The following is a 15,692-nucleotide window of genomic DNA, read 5'->3' as shown; positions in this document are numbered from 1 at the left end:
CAAGAACGTTAAAAACTGGCTTCATTTTAAGCTAAAAAAGGAAGGAAAGTCTCTCAAATAGCACTGACAACTTTTTCAGATAACGGCAAAGGGAATACTGGAATTGTGGAGAACTTTTCACCCAGCAGAACATGCTCAGGCTTTGGAAATCGTCAGAAACGTGCATTAAGCATCCGCTCTGTAATTCTGCCAAAAACTTCAGGCAGGATCAGGCTTTCTCTATAAAGGACCGGACAGCAAATATTTTAGGCTTTGCAGGCTATCCTGAAGTCTCTGAAGCAACTACTCAAATCCCAGCTGTAGTTTTCTTTTGTTTGTTTGTTTTTTAATATATTTTATTGATTTTACACAGAGAGGAATTGAGAGGGACAGAGAGTTAGAAATGTCGATGAGAGAGATACATCAACCAGCTGCCTCTTGCACACCCCCCACTGGGGATGACCCCGCAACCTAGGTACATGCCCTTGACCAGAATCGAACCTAGGACCCTTCAGTCTGCAGGCCGATGCTCTATCCACTGAGCCAAACTGGCTTCGGCCCCAGTTGTAGTTTTGCACTATAGCCATAGACAATACACAAATGGATGGATGTGGCGATGAAACTCCACTTTCAGACATTGACATTTGAGCTTTATAGAATTATCCTGTGCTGCAGAAAATTATCCTTTTGATTTCTTTCAATTACTAAACAATGAAAAAACTCTCCTTAGCTTTGTTGGCTGTACAAAAGCTGGTACTGGACTGGATCAGGTCCATGCGCTGGCAGGTAGTTTCCTGACCTCGGTCTAAAAGCAGAGTTTCTGTTTCAGGTTTACATTCTAACCACTGAGATAAGAGCAGAGAATCCCGAGGCATTTTCAATGGAGGATTTCTGCTTCTGCGAGGGCCCGGGGAGTGAGAGAATGTTTGGTGGCCATGATTCAGCTGGGATTGGAGCAGGATTGTGGGGACAGAAGGCACAGGGGCACAGGAAGACGTCCAGGAGGGGCTGGTACCCAGGGTGTACCTCCTCGGAGTTGGCCTGTAGCATCAAGGGAGAGAGGGGTGAGAACATGCCTCCTATCCAATTATGCATGCTCTATTTTTCCTGGCAAATCAGGCCAGTGAAAAGATTAGCAAGCAGCAACGTCAAATTTAATTCATAGAACTTTTTTTTTTCTTTTTTGCATAAAGATGAGGCCCTACTTTGTAGACAAACAAAAACTAACAGTTCTCAGGTCTGCATGGGTCGGCTGTCTTTGTTTACCTGTGTGCACAGGCTCTTATGCAAATTCCAGCAGCTGGTAAAAATAAAAAAAAAATAAGCCTGGGCTTGGCCTCGGTGGATTTATTTCTCATTTGTGGCAGGCACAGACCTCTTCTATTGAAGAGAGAAAAATACCAGCTCCTCCACAGCCGCTTGTCCAGGAGTCCGGGCCTGCCTGGCAACTAGCCACTCTGCTCCCTCTCCAGCGTGGGCCTGACATTACCTTGCCATTGAATAGTCTGGTGGAAGAGTTCAGTGCAGGGTTTGCACTTTCCCAGCCATTAGCCAGCTGCCAAGGCATTTCATTATCTTAGAAGTGTTTTGTACATCAAAGAGAGCCCCAAACAGTGTGATCAAGTGGAAGTAACAACGCCTGGTCAACATTATAACCCGCAGCATTTTTTTTTTTTTTTTCATGGATATAATGCCATCTGGCACCCAGGAACAGCGAAGGCCAGTGATGGAAAAACCCTGCCGCCCTGTTTTGCTCACGGGTGTAACAGTTAATCCAGATAAAGGCCAAGGCCTCAGAGCAACTGCCCTGTTGTTATCTTGCATATCTATTGTCTTACACAGGCCAAGCTGCTCTGAACCTGCAAAAGGGAAGGTTCCACATGAGATTGCCTGAGGGGAGAATATCCAGAATTGGGAAAGGGTGCTTTATTTGTCTTTTTGTTTGCTCCAATTACTTAGCAAACACACACACACACACACACACACACACACACACACCACACACACACACACACACACACACACACACACACGGAAGGGACAAGGATTTAAAGGGCTTCTCTTTTTCAAGCTTAATGTTTCTAGGGGAACTTTAAGTAGCTGGCTTTGCAATCCCTGAATGAGGCTCTCTTATATCAGTTTATTATCTTCTGTATCGACTTGCTTTTGATAATTTCAGGGGGGGGGGAATATCTCAGGCCTCTGATTTTCAATCGTAGACCACCAATTTTCCCCCAAATCAGAAACTTCAAAGCTGATTTCTGATACCAAACGTCTCACTGAGTCTTTCAATGTTCTCTTGCAATAAAGAGAAAAACTTTTCTGAAATGGCAGCTAATAGAAAGGCTCTGAAAAAGCTCATCTGTAGTGCTCTCAGAACCCTGCTTTCTGGGTAGCTGATCTTCAATTGGCAAATTAAGGAAGAAAATACCATGAGTGTCTTATTGTTTTTATTTTGACATCAATCTTTGAAACACAGAAGACCAAAACATAAAATGGACTATCTCCTTCTCGGCTGAAATGAGGGCAAATGATGGATTTATGGGTGTTTTTTTCCCCCCACAGTCTCAAATGTGGTTGCCTCAGTGCATTGCAACTGTTTATAAACTCTTGGATGATTTTTCCACTCATTACACAAACACCCCCCACCCCCCTTTTCCTAGCTTCCACAAACATCCCGAATCCCTCCTTCCATCTCTGCAGGAGGAAAAACCTAAAAATTGGAGGACACATTTTGAAATTTCCTTCTCTGAGTTGATTTTGCAATTGCCACACAAGCCATTATGCAAGTTTTTCAAAAGCATGGAAAATTTCTGGGGCAATTGTCACCTATTTGTAAGAATGTAGATGATTTTAAAAACAAGTCGATATTCCCCAATAACCAACTTGTGGTTTGAAAAATCCAACTTGATCAATCTTCTCCAACTGTTTTTCTCTTCACTGTTATAAATTACAGTAGAATTATAACACTAGCTATGGGCTAGCTTGTTTTTTTAGGCTGTCATGAAAATCGAGCTCAGAGAAATGAAGCCCCCAGCTGGGTGAACACACGGTACAATATACAGATGATATATTATGGGATTGACACCTGGAACCTATATAATTTTATTAGCCAATGTTACCCCAATAAAGTCAATAAAAAATTTAAACAAAAAAAAAAAAAAAAGGAAGAACAAAGTTCTCTGACTATCAGTATTCTTAATACAATGACAGTTTTCCTCACTTCTTTTCTTCCTCTAAGAATCAGTGGGGAAAAACAAAATGAGCCAGAAAGGAAAGGAATTGAAATCTTTGGCAAAGTGAGGGGGAGTAGGGGAGGGGACACGATAGTCAGATTTCCCAAACATGGGGTAGTCATATATCAAAATTTGAACTACTTATTCATTATATATGTTTGACACTTCACATTTTATAAAATGCTGTAAATCACTTGCTATAGAAATAAAAGTTTTCTGGAAGAAAATTTTCAAGATCATCTGTTGGTGAAGAAACATTAAATCAACTAACTGTTCAAACTAACTTAATGACAGAGCTTCAATAGAGTTCAGGACCTCTAACTATTGCTTTTGCCACAGCATGCACACATTTATTCATTCACACATTCCACAGCATTGGTTGACTGCCTGTCCTAGACCGGGCATTGTGGCAAATACTGACATACTTTTAACAAGAGTAAAGAAGAGATTCCTATGGTGGAGGAACACACATAGTGGCGAAAGGCATACAAACTAAGAATTGTAACCGAGTGACAGATGCTGACATAGAGGAGACAGCACAATGGTGGCAAAAAGAAAAGTATTGGTCAGAATAACCTAAAAGGTCTCATTATTCTGACTCTATATGTTAAAATAGTGATCTGCTATTGTGTTTAAAAAGTCAAGTAAGCCTTTGTCCGTAAATTATCCTAGAAAGAGAATCAATTGCTTGTGGCATGTCTTAAATTTCACCTTAGGTAAAATGTAATCTGTCTTGTGCTTCCCCTGATTAGTCTGGATTTGTCAGTGCATCTTTTGAAAGCACTGTGGTTTCCCATTCAGATTGCTGGAAAGTGACGTTCACGCCAGGATTTGGCCAACATGCTAAGTAGCTGAAATTTGGAAAGCAGTAGGCAAAAGGAGACTAGCTCAGATGAGAAAATTACACATAATTTCTTTCCTCTCATTTTGTGAAAATCTTAAACCACAGTTGCTAGGGATTAAAAAGAACTTTAACTAAATACTGACTTCTGCAAGGGTTTTTACAAATTTCTGAATCTATGCCCAGGATTTAAATTTCTAAATTGACTATTCCATCACAATTTCCCAGTAGAATTAAGTAATTTTAAGTGGATGTCCATTGACATTTTCCTGATAGTATTGTGAGAGTCCCAAATGTTCATTCTATTTTTCCCACAAACAGGTAAATGTTCCTAAGTTAGTGGCTATCTTGAGTTGGTACTTGATTTGGTGCAAAGGTGGTGAGTGGAAAGGGGAATGATATAATATTGTAGTGCTTACTTTGGTCTGGCTTGCCAGGCAGATACAGAAGACAAAACTCACCCTGTTTGAAACCCAGTATATCTTCTGGAATATCTAGCTCGGCACCTACCAGTCTCAACCTAGTCAAAATCACCAAGTTATAATAATATCCTTATTGATAGAATTGTGTTTATTTTTCACTCTAAGTCAGTTTTACAAAGATAAATAAAATTCAAACTGTAATTAGCCAGGAATAATAATTTTCTAAAGACCTTCCCTGTTTCTTCTCCCTCCATCTATCCTATCTCATAAAACTAGAGAAAAGATGGGCATACAAGGGAAATAAAAGGTTGATGAGGCCTGGTGTACACATTGTAAACCAAAATTAATTTTAGACTGTAATAAAGAATAATAAACATTTATTTCAGCAAATGCAACCCAGGAGACGCAGGTTGGGTTAGCAACCTAAATTACTTCTGCCTACACAAAGGGAAGGGCACTTTTTATAGCTAGAAAGTTCCTGACACAGTTCCTGATTAGGTCCATTTCATGTAAAGAAATATCCAAATCCATACTCTTCTGAACTGCACAGTCCTGGCTGGTCAGGATTATGCATCCTGATTGGTTGTTATGGAGCAGTTCTGATTGGATGGGGCAGGCCTTGGTCCACTGGTGGAAAGGGGATACCAGGAACCCTCTAGAACAGGTGGCTGAGGCAGTGTAAAGGAGTCAAGTATTGCTTAGGAAGCCAAGAGTTCAGTCTGAAGTTCTTCCTGGGATAAACAGAATGTGAGGAGCCCTGTCAGCTGCTAGACTGTCAGTGTTCATAAAATGTGGCTGCTCCATTGATTTCACCTAATTTAAGACAATGGGGAGTCCATCACAGCAGATACATTCTTCCCTGGGGTTTACATCAAATGAATTTTTCTTCTTGGGGTCCACAACATAAAGAAAATAACAACCTACCATTACCATTGGTGTCATGGTTTTACTGGTTTAGAAAAATATTTTCTGAGATCATAGTAATAGTATCTGCCTCAAAGAGGTCTTGTGAGAATTAGATATGCTAATGGGCTAAAGAGTCATAACCGTGTCTGGCACATAAAACACTGTCAATAAATGTTAGATGGTATTATTACTACTTGTGCTTTTATTTTTATCTTGTTTTTATCATCATAGCTTGCACAACCATATATGGTTCAGCAATTACAAGTTGACATTTAGTTGGTCAAAATATAACTTAGTTTAAGAAAGAATAATTCTGTTTCTAAACCTAAATTCTCAATACTTGACTACTTAGGAAACACTCATACTCAAACTCAAAAGTCCAACAAACTCTACCTTAACTATGATGTTATTTGAAGGTTTGCTGTAAAATATTTGCCTTTAAAATAATTCTGAAAAATTCTAAATTTCATGGAAAAGCAGTCACAACCCAGTTCTGGCCTGTTGCTCCAGCCTTTACAAATGCTGATTCCCGTTCTAGCCATCTGATGTCCCCAACACAAAGGGCAATGAGCCATTCCCCAAGCATGCCTTGTGCTTTCACGCCTTTCTGCCTCTGTGTGCATGCTGTTCTTTATGCCTAGACTATCCTCTCCTTCCAAATCCACTATAAAGCCTTCCAATTCTCACCTGGCCAGAAAATACAGTAACCCCTTCTTATCCTCAGCTTTGCTGTCCACAGTTTCAGTTACCCACATTCAACTTCAGTCCAAAAACAAAAATCTCATGCCATCCAATCCAGGATGTGAATCATCCCTTTGTTCTTAGACCAGAGCTTCTCCATGCTATATATGTTCTCCACCACCACCCCCACCCCACCACATCCACCATTAGTCATTTAGTGGCTGTCTGGGTTATCAGATTAACTGTCACAGTATTCCAGTGCTTTTATCCAAGTAACTCTTATTTTAGTTAATGGCCCCAAAGTACATGAATAGTGGTGCTAGCAATTTGGATATCCCAAAGAGAAGACATCAAGTGCTTCCTTTAAGTAAAAGTATGTATAGGGGAGGAAAAAAAAAATATATATATATACATATATATATATATATACACATATATATACACACACACACACACATACTGTATATAGGGTTTGGGACTATCCTCAGTTTTAGGCATCTAATGGTGGTTTTGGAACTTATCTCCTGAGGATAAGAGGGTGAGGAGACTACTGTATCCCTCATCTCTACTTGCAAAGAATATTTTTTCATCCTACTGCTGAGATACATTCTTCTTCCTATTAGCCATATCCCACTGCATGGAAATTCTTTGTTTGCAGGTCTGTAAGTTCTTTCAAGGTAACAGCCTATGTCTATGGACACTGTCCCCAGTGCCAAGCAGAAAGCCTACACATAGGATGGACTTCTTCACTGTTTGCCAGATTTCAGCAAATATATTTCAAGCATGAAAGATGAGACCCATGAGATATGACTAAGTTCCTGATTCAGAGTTGAGGACAGAGCAAGGCTGGAGATAAAGGCTGTTCACTTGGTGTTCTTAGACCTAAGGATAAGCATAAAACAATTTCCCAAGTAAAAGTCATAATTATAACAATAAAAATGACAGTCATTTATTGAGCTCTTACTATGCTCCAGTCTCTATTCTCAGATTTTATGACTATTGACTCATGTAATTCTCAGAACAAGCCTATTAGTTATGTTCTCCTATTATTCCTATTTTACAGATTAAAAACAAAACAGAGGCACAGAGACATTAAGAGTCTTTTCCCATAGTCATTCAGCTAGAAATAATTGGATGCAAAATGTGACAGCAGAATTTGAACTCAGGCAATTCCTGCAGGGCCCAGTTCCCTAATCACCTATTTGAGGTTGGTTAAGGAATTTTTAATACTTTTAGCATGATCTTTTATCGAGCTATGCACTTGAAACATGTGTAATTTTGTGAACTAATGTCACCCCAACAAAAAACAAATAAATAAATAAGTAAATAAATGGAAAGAAAGAACTCAAAAAAGAAAAAAATAACATATAGTAAATAAAAAAACAGACTTATTTCAATAATCTAAAGGTTGTTAGTGGAGTTGATAAGGACAAGTTTTAAATTCTTATTTTTCACAACCATTAAATACGGATATACCAACATTCATTAATTATGGTCATGACTAAATCAATGACATATATTATCCACTGTAAATAAATTACAGGTTTCCTCTAAACATGCCCCATCTTTCCAAACATATATTATCTTTCACTAGTTTTGCAAATCTCCCGTGCTCCACATTAACCAGCCCATTTGCCCCCCCTAAGTAGTGAGGCAGGCTGTTCCACTGCATGGCATAGCACATCTCCACCTCCTCAGGCTGTTCTCCAAACTGTCTCTCAGATTTCTCATCTAGTCCTGGCCGATATCCAAGGACAGGACCCTATGTCTCAGCTCCGGGAGTATCATCTCAGCAGCTCCTATCTCAGCGGTCTGCGAGGAGACCACTGTGATGCTCTCCTCAATCTACTGGGACCAATACTTGTCTAGCTCCTCTGGGTTCTTCCCAGCCAGCTCGTCATCCTGGGCCCATATATCTGCATGATTTTGCTGATGTCCTGAGATTCGGGGGTATCTAACACCACAGTCAATACAGAGTTGGCAGTTTGATTTTACAGACCATTTACTTCCTCCTTGTGATTCTTCATAAAGAGCAGCTGCTCCTTGAGAGCCTCGATCTCTGTCTCCAGCTGTAACTGAGTGACATTGGTGTTATCAGGGACCTTTGGGAGCCCATTGGTGTTGCTCTCTACAGGCTGGTGCATGGCCAGCTCAGTCTCACACTTGACTCTGAAGTCATCAGCAGCAATTGGCCATTGTCAGTCTGTAGAATGATGTGGGCATTGTCCACAGAAGTTGCAAAGATCTGAGCTGTTGGGTCCTCGATGGTCTTGAAATAATGGCCCCAGCCTCTGACCTGGATCCCTCCTTCTTCTTCAGGTGTTCTTGGATTTCACTCTCCAGTCTCTGATTACCAGCCTCTGGGCTTCTCGCCCCCTCCAGGTAGGAAGCCAGGTGGTCTTCAGGCATTGCATAGTCTCCTTCTCACTCTAGATGCTCCCTATTATACCCGTTAGACCCCTGGTCATCCCCCTAGCCAGGCCCCGGACCCCCAGCCACCCCCACACCCCCAGCCACCCCCACACTGGTGGAGTGGGGCTTGGAGATCGGGGAGCCAAAGCGTCCGGCACCTGCATAGACACTGGTTGAGTTGCTGGCCAGCAGGCCCGGTGGCTGGCTATACCGCACAGAGCCCAGGGTCTGGTAGTTTGTGGAGAGGCTGGAGGGGATGCTGAAGCTCAAGTTCTTCAGGGAGGAAGGTGAGAAGCACAGACTCAGGTTAAAGCAGCGGTGAGTGCCAGGCCCTTGACTCAAGTTACTAGTATATCTTTTCTTTGGTTGGTTTAGTTATTTTGTATAATTCCATTTCCTCCTGCTATTAACTTGGTAGCTATACATTCTCTTATTGTTATTTCTTACCCTAAAGATCACAATATGCAAAGATGACTTCTTGTAGTCTAAGACAAATAAATATAGCCTCTTCTCAGACAATGTAAAAACCTTAGAACCCTTTAACTGCTTTTATCCTTTTTTAATTTCATTTTATCTTTCCATTAATGTATCCCCTTAACTCATTTGTAATATGTTAGCCCCACAACATAACATTATAGGTTTATATCAAAATTGAATAATTACTTTATTTGGTATTTTTAAACCTGTCCTGTGCCTTTGAATTTCCATGTAGGATAATTTTCTCCCATGGTCATACAGATGGAAAGTATTTTCTCCTGTACGGGTATGTGGGTGCAAAACTTTCCTGCATTTACTGGAGAATACCTTTTTTCAAGCTCATTTTTGAAAAATAATTATTCAGCTTATAGAAACCTTTTGCAGGTGTTTTCCCAGCATTTTTAATATATTATTTCTTTGTCTTCAGGCTTTTTCTTTTTTCTTTTTTTTTCCTGCAGAGAAGTCAGCTAAATTTCCTTGTTGCTGCTTTGATGGTCTAAGTTTTCTCTTTTTCTCTAGCTGGTTACATAATGCTTTCTCTGACAGTGTGTCTTTATAATATTTATTTCTTTTTAAAAATATATATTTTATTGATTTTTTTACAGAGAAGAAGAGAGAGGGACAGAGTTAGAAATATTGATGAAAGAGAATCATCGATCAGCTGCCTCTTGCACACCCCCCCACTGGGGATGTGCCCACAACCAAGGTACATGCCCTTGACTGGAATCAAACCTGGGACCTTTCAGTCTGCAGGCCTGACGATCTATTCACTGAGCCAAACCAGTTTCAGCTTTTTATTTCTTTATAATATTTATATTCCTTTGTGTGGTTTTCTTTGTATTTATCCTGCTTGTGTTCACAGATTTTTTTTTTAAAGAAAATATCATTTATTGTAACTTCAAATATCATTTCTCTTCTTTTTGGGGGGACTCTATTAATATACCAGTTTAGAGCTTCTCAATTATTCCCTGTCTCTCACATTGTTTCCTCTGCATATGTTTCAATCTTTTCATCTTTTTGTGCTTCATTCTGTATATATTATTTTTATATTTACCTTCCAGTCACTAATTCTCTCTTCAAAGTTTCTAGCCTCATGATAAATCTGTCCACTGGGTTCCTGATTTTAGTCATATACTTATTTGTTCTAGAATGTCCATTTTATATCTTTTTATGGTATACTGTTATCTGTTAAAGTTGTCTTATCTCAGCTACATTTTTCATATGTAATTTGAAGTCCATCCATGTGTCAAAAACTTCATTTTTAAGATACCTGATGAGTTCCTTATACTGTTTGCTTTTTTTTTTTTTTTTAATTTTCCAATAAACTCTTGATTTCTTGCGAGGTTCAAAAATGTAGGGACACAGGTGTGGGAGGCAATGTGAGGAGGCCTCGCACCCCACTTCCCAGGGGCAGTGCCTCAGTTTCCCAGCACAGCAGCAGAAACACAGGGAGAGATCAGGGAAAACAGCCCCTAACCCTCCCAGGCTGCGGCTCATCTCTCAGCACCAGCGGGGCCTTCACCTGCTGGGCACCTCCTTGCAGCTCTGCGCTCCACAATCACAGGGCGAACCAGAAGCTGGTCCCGGCCGCCAGTCCTGAGATCAGGCCATCCTTCTCCACGCGATTCTCTGAGTAGCTTCACGATTTCATTCATCATTTTTTCTTTAGCCAGTGAGTGTTTTGGTTCCCAAAGCTATTTCATGACCAACAGAACCGTGGAACCTGCACAAGTGTTCAGGACGAGGCGCTTCCTGCCAGGTGCTCCTTCAGGATGGCCTTCGCAGCAGCAGACTGGCATGGATGCTGGGCAGATTACCTCCCGGCAGAGCCACTGCATCATAAGGTCCCTCTTTTCTGCATCTTCCAGGCTGCCATCCGGAACTGGGATAATCCAGGATTGCGGCTGTCCTGAGCCACCTGTCAGAAGCAAACAAAAATCCTCTTTGAAGGAAGGTTACATTCTAGTCTCAAATGATAGCTTACCACTTCTCATGCACAGTACCTGACACTGAGTGAAAGATAACCAGACATATAAGAAGTCAAGACTGCTCGCTTGCAAGTGTCCCAGGTGCTGAGTCCAGTTTAGCCCTTACTGGTTCAGTTATGCGGGTGCAGAGGTGCTGCGGCCCGGGAGGCGGATGACAACATCCCGGCTGCACTGTACAGGTCCTTTCCAGCCAAACCCGAAACCGTGACCTTAATTCCAGCTCATCTCATGGCATCTACAGGGATAACAGGCTCTAGCTCTTCTGCTCCTTTAGCCAGGATGACCAGAGCTCTTTCTGAAGCCATGTTTATGCTGTATTTTAAAAGACTGAACCTCGCCTCCCCTCCTGCAGTCATGTCTCCGCCTCCCGGGCCGCAGCACCTCTGCACCCGCATAACTGAACCAGTCGGGGCTAACTAAACTGGACTCACGCACCTGGGACACTTGCAAGCGAGCAGTCTTGACTTCTTATATGTCTGGTTATCTTTCACTCAGTGTCAGGTATTGTGCATGAGAAGTGGTAAGCTATCATTTGAGACTAGAATGTAACCTTCCTTCAAAGAGGATTTTTGTTTGCTTCTGACAGGTGGCTCAGGACAGCCGCAATCCTGGATTATCCCAGTTCAATGATTAAATGTTATGATCGGTAACTGGGCTTCAGTCCCTTTGGGGAAGATCTATTTTAGTACCACACTTACTTATGGAGCATCCTATATAATAAAGAACTAATATGCTAATTAGACTGAGCAGCAGAAGGACCCATCTATGGACCTTGTGGAGGAAGCAGCAGGGGGCTGCAAGGGCCCAGCCTCTTACAAGAATTTCATGCCTTGGGCCTCTAAATGGCCTTACAGTTTGGAATCCCAACCTAAAACTTGTGAACAAATGCCCCCAGGGGAAAAGCAGTCCCAAATGCAAAGCTCTGTTCTCTGGATTTCCTTCTTTTTTTGAATCTTGGCTCTGTAGGGACTTCAGTGGTGAAATTTTACCCAGATTTTGTCATTTTCTTAACAGAATGAAAATGATTGTTTACTAATATGTTTTCACATACATAAATTTAAAATGTTTATTTAGTTACAGTTCTTGATTGTTTTTTCCCCCCCCATCATTCATAAAAAGGCCTGCTCTACTTCAACTTATACTACTACCCTGTTTCCCAGAAAATAAGACAGTGTCTTATATTAATTTTTTCTCCCAAAGTTGCACTAGGTCTTATTTTCAGGGGATGTCTTATCTTTCCATGCGCTAGGTCTTATTTTCGGAGGATGTCTTATTTTTGGAGAAACATGGTAGTAGCTGGTATTAATTTTTGTATGAACTATGAGATAAGGATTTGGCTCTATATTTTCCCCCCAAATAACTAATTATTGACTAGCTATATGTTGAATAATTTATTTATTCTCTTGGATTTTATAAACATAGACACTTTCCATTAAAGTGCAAAGTCACCAGTATATTATTTTGCTCTTTTTCTGTATTTTCTATTCTGTTTTACTATTTTTTTTCTTATTTTTGCACTAATGCCCATTTTCTTAAATTTACTGTAACTTTATGTTATGTTTCTATAACTGGCGAGAAAAGGCTTTCTTCTTCCATACAGGCCCATTGTACCAACTTTTTTGTTATTATTTCCTGGGTAATATAGCAAAATTAATCTTCTGAGATGGACTTTAAAATCCTTTGTCTCAAATGAGAATACCTCCTTTCCCCAATATTTCCCCAGAAAAGAAATCTCTGTATGACTTTGATTAAGATCACATAAATGTTGGAGAGTATTTTAAAGCAAATAGACAATGTTACAATATTGAGTTTCTTTAGCTAGAGGCATCTTAATATTGTAACTGTAACCTTACTTATTATTTCTGGTATGTTTTATCAGTTGATCCACTTAGCTTTTAAAGATAAAGAACTATATTATTTTTCTATAATGAGAATTGTGCTAATTTCTTCATAATATCTATATTCCTTACTCATTATTGTTATCTTAAATAATGGTACATTAGCTTGGGTGGGAATGAATTTCAAACTTCACTTTTAGGTCTGAACCTTAATTCATTCAAACTCACCATTTAGCATAATACCAATCTCACCAAAGCAATTGGTTCAAGAATGAATAAGACAGGCCCTGATGGGTAGGGCACACCACTTGGTCACAGTTATTTTTATTTATTTATTTTTTTTTAGAGTTTGCAGGTGATTAAAGAATTTTCAAGGTTTTCAGAAGAGGCACTCTTTCTTTTCCTGGACTGTAAAGTATAAACAATAGGCCGGCCTTGATCCTCTGTGGCCATTTTGCTTCCCTGAGAGAAGCAACTCAACACAGAAAGGAACACAGAACTGAAAAAACTGAGAGAAACCAAACAGCAGCACTGAAAACAGCTATGCAAATCAGCTATTGAAACTAAACCTATCCTGCAAATGCATTCCCCTTTATTTTTGAAGCCTGTGCACATTATTTCCAACCCCAGTTAATCTAGCAGATATATCATCCCAGTGCTATAGTCAGGTAACACACCTAAAGCAGAATGACAAAGGAGGTTTGAAAACACAGGCATGTGGAGAATTATACCAGGCAAATGTGTGCAAACAGAAAGCAGAAATGGCAGAATCAAAATCAGATAACAATTCAAAATCAAGACCATTAAGCAGGGGAAAGAGGTATATTATGAGATCTACAAGTATAATTAATGAAAGTCCATACACCAAAACTGATAGCAGTAAAAGCTATAAAGGCAAAACTCTGACAAAGATAGATATAATGACGATCAAAATCACAAGTCATTGTGGGGAATTTTGTATTACAATAGAATTTGATGGATCAAACACGTACAAATAAGGATATATAGAATGCAAAAATAAAAATAAAAAAAGACAATGTAAAAACAATAATATTCTTCCCCTCTTCTTCACCAAAGAAGGAACTAATGTATCATGAAGGACCTGTCATTAGAAAGGGCCTAGGCCCAATCAGTTTTACCACAAAGTTTAAACTTCAAAATAACAAATCAAAGTTCAGGGAGTATTTCTCACTATCTCAACTCTCAGTATACAGTTTAGGAATTGAATATAATCAGAACGTTTTAACAGATCCTTTGGTTGTGAAACTCTAACTACTCAGCATCCAAACTTTAACAACCAAATATGATCAGATACTTTGGTATCTCTATCTGAATTTTTGCTTTCTGAACTCAGGCTCAAATAGATTAAATGTTAAAGGTATATTTGTTAATTCCTATTTTATCTATCTTTTTCAAAGTATACCTGACCCCCCCAAAATGATTAAAATCTACCAAGATGGTCTACTAAACTAGCACAAGAATACCCCAACTACATTTTAAAAAATCCTATCTAATAAAAGAATAATATGCAAATTGACCATCATTCTAATACAAGATGGCTGTCCCCATGTGGACACAAGATGGCCACCATAAGATGGCCAGCAGAGGAGGGCAGTTGGGAGGGACCAGGCCTGCAAGGTAGGGCAGTTGAGGTGATCAAGCCTGCAGGGGAGGGCAGTTATGGGTGACCAGGCTGGCAGAGGAGGGAAGTTAGGGGTGACCAGGCCTTCAGGGAAGGGCAGTTGTGGGAAGGGAACACAAGTCTGCAGGGGAGAGCAGTTGGGGGAGACCAGCCCTGCAGGGTAGGGCAGTTGCAGGGGACCAGGCCTGCAGGTGAGGGCAGTTTGGAGAGACGAGCCCTGAAATGGGGGGGGGGGGAGCAGTTAGGGGTGACCAGGCCTGCAGGGGAGCAGTTAGACATCAATCAGGCTGTCAGGGAAGTGGTTAGGAGGTGATCAGGCTTGTAGGCAGAAGTGGTTAGGGGCAGTTAGGAAGGCAGGCATGCAAGCAGTTGGGAGCCAGAAGTCCTGGATTGTAAGATGGTTGTCCAACTGGCTTAAACTGGCAGTCAGACATCCCTTGAGGGGTCCCAGATAGGAGAGGGTGCAGGCTGGACTGAGGGACACTCCTCCTCCCGATGCACAAATTTCATGCATGGGGCCTCCAGTTCACTTATAAAAGTAAATGTTCTCAATAAAATATTAGCATATTAAATACATCTAGGCATTTAAGGAATAATATAACATGATCATATAGATACATTTCTAAAACTGTAATTATTATAGCAACAATTCAAGGGGAAATATTATATCTATAAATTTTTAAATAATAAAATTCTGATTAAAACTAATGGGAAAATTTGGAAAGGCATCAAAATATAAGAAAACTATAGACAAACTAATAGGTTTTTTTTTGTATATATGTTTTTATTGATTTCAGAGAGGAAGGGATAGAGAGAGAGGGAGAGAGAAACATCAATGATGAGAGAGAATTATTGATTGGCTGCATCCTGCATGCCCTACACCTGGTGGATTGAGCCCACAACCTGGGCATATGCCCTGACTGGAAATCTAATCATGACCTCCTAGTTCATAAGTCAACACTCAATCACTGGGCCAGGCCAGTTGGGCTTAATAGTTTTCTTTACTAGTATATTAATATTATGGAGTTATAAATGAACTGATATAATTATCCTATATACAGTAGATATACAGAGTATAAGTGATCTAGAAATATATTTCACATGAAAAGAACATGCAAAAAATATATTAAAAAGATGTAAATGAATGTAAAGACATAATTTTCCTAGATAGACAGTCTTAATGTCATTAAAATGTTAATCTGTCCAAATAAGAACATAAAATTAATATAGCTACAATTAGAATTTTAAAAATTTATTTTTGACCTTGTTG

General features: G+C 40.0%; 2 pseudogenes across 2 annotated transcripts; both read right to left on the bottom strand.

Annotated features, from left to right (window-relative positions):
• Positions 1-7,565: 7,565 nt before the first annotated feature.
• On the bottom strand, positions 7,566-9,297 carry LOC311619697 (keratin, type I cytoskeletal 18-like; annotated as a pseudogene). Its single transcript has 2 exons — positions 9,282-9,297; positions 7,566-8,603 (listed from the first exon to the last, which is right to left on the bottom strand). The product of its transcript is annotated as a keratin, type I cytoskeletal 18-like (transcript).
• Positions 9,298-10,244: 947 nt separating this feature from the next.
• On the bottom strand, positions 10,245-11,279 carry LOC311620522 (Parkinson disease protein 7 homolog; annotated as a pseudogene). Its single transcript has 2 exons — positions 11,083-11,279; positions 10,245-10,836 (listed from the first exon to the last, which is right to left on the bottom strand). The product of its transcript is annotated as a Parkinson disease protein 7 homolog (transcript).
• Positions 11,280-15,692: the final 4,413 nt, after the last annotated feature.

This window comes from Pipistrellus hanaki (assembly GCF_964339955.1).
Source record: "Pipistrellus hanaki genome assembly, chromosome: 3".
Taxonomy (NCBI): domain Eukaryota; kingdom Metazoa; phylum Chordata; class Mammalia; order Chiroptera; family Vespertilionidae; genus Pipistrellus; species Pipistrellus hanaki.
Note: the sequence above shows the minus strand (reverse complement) of the source record. Positions and strands in the feature narration are given on the sequence as shown.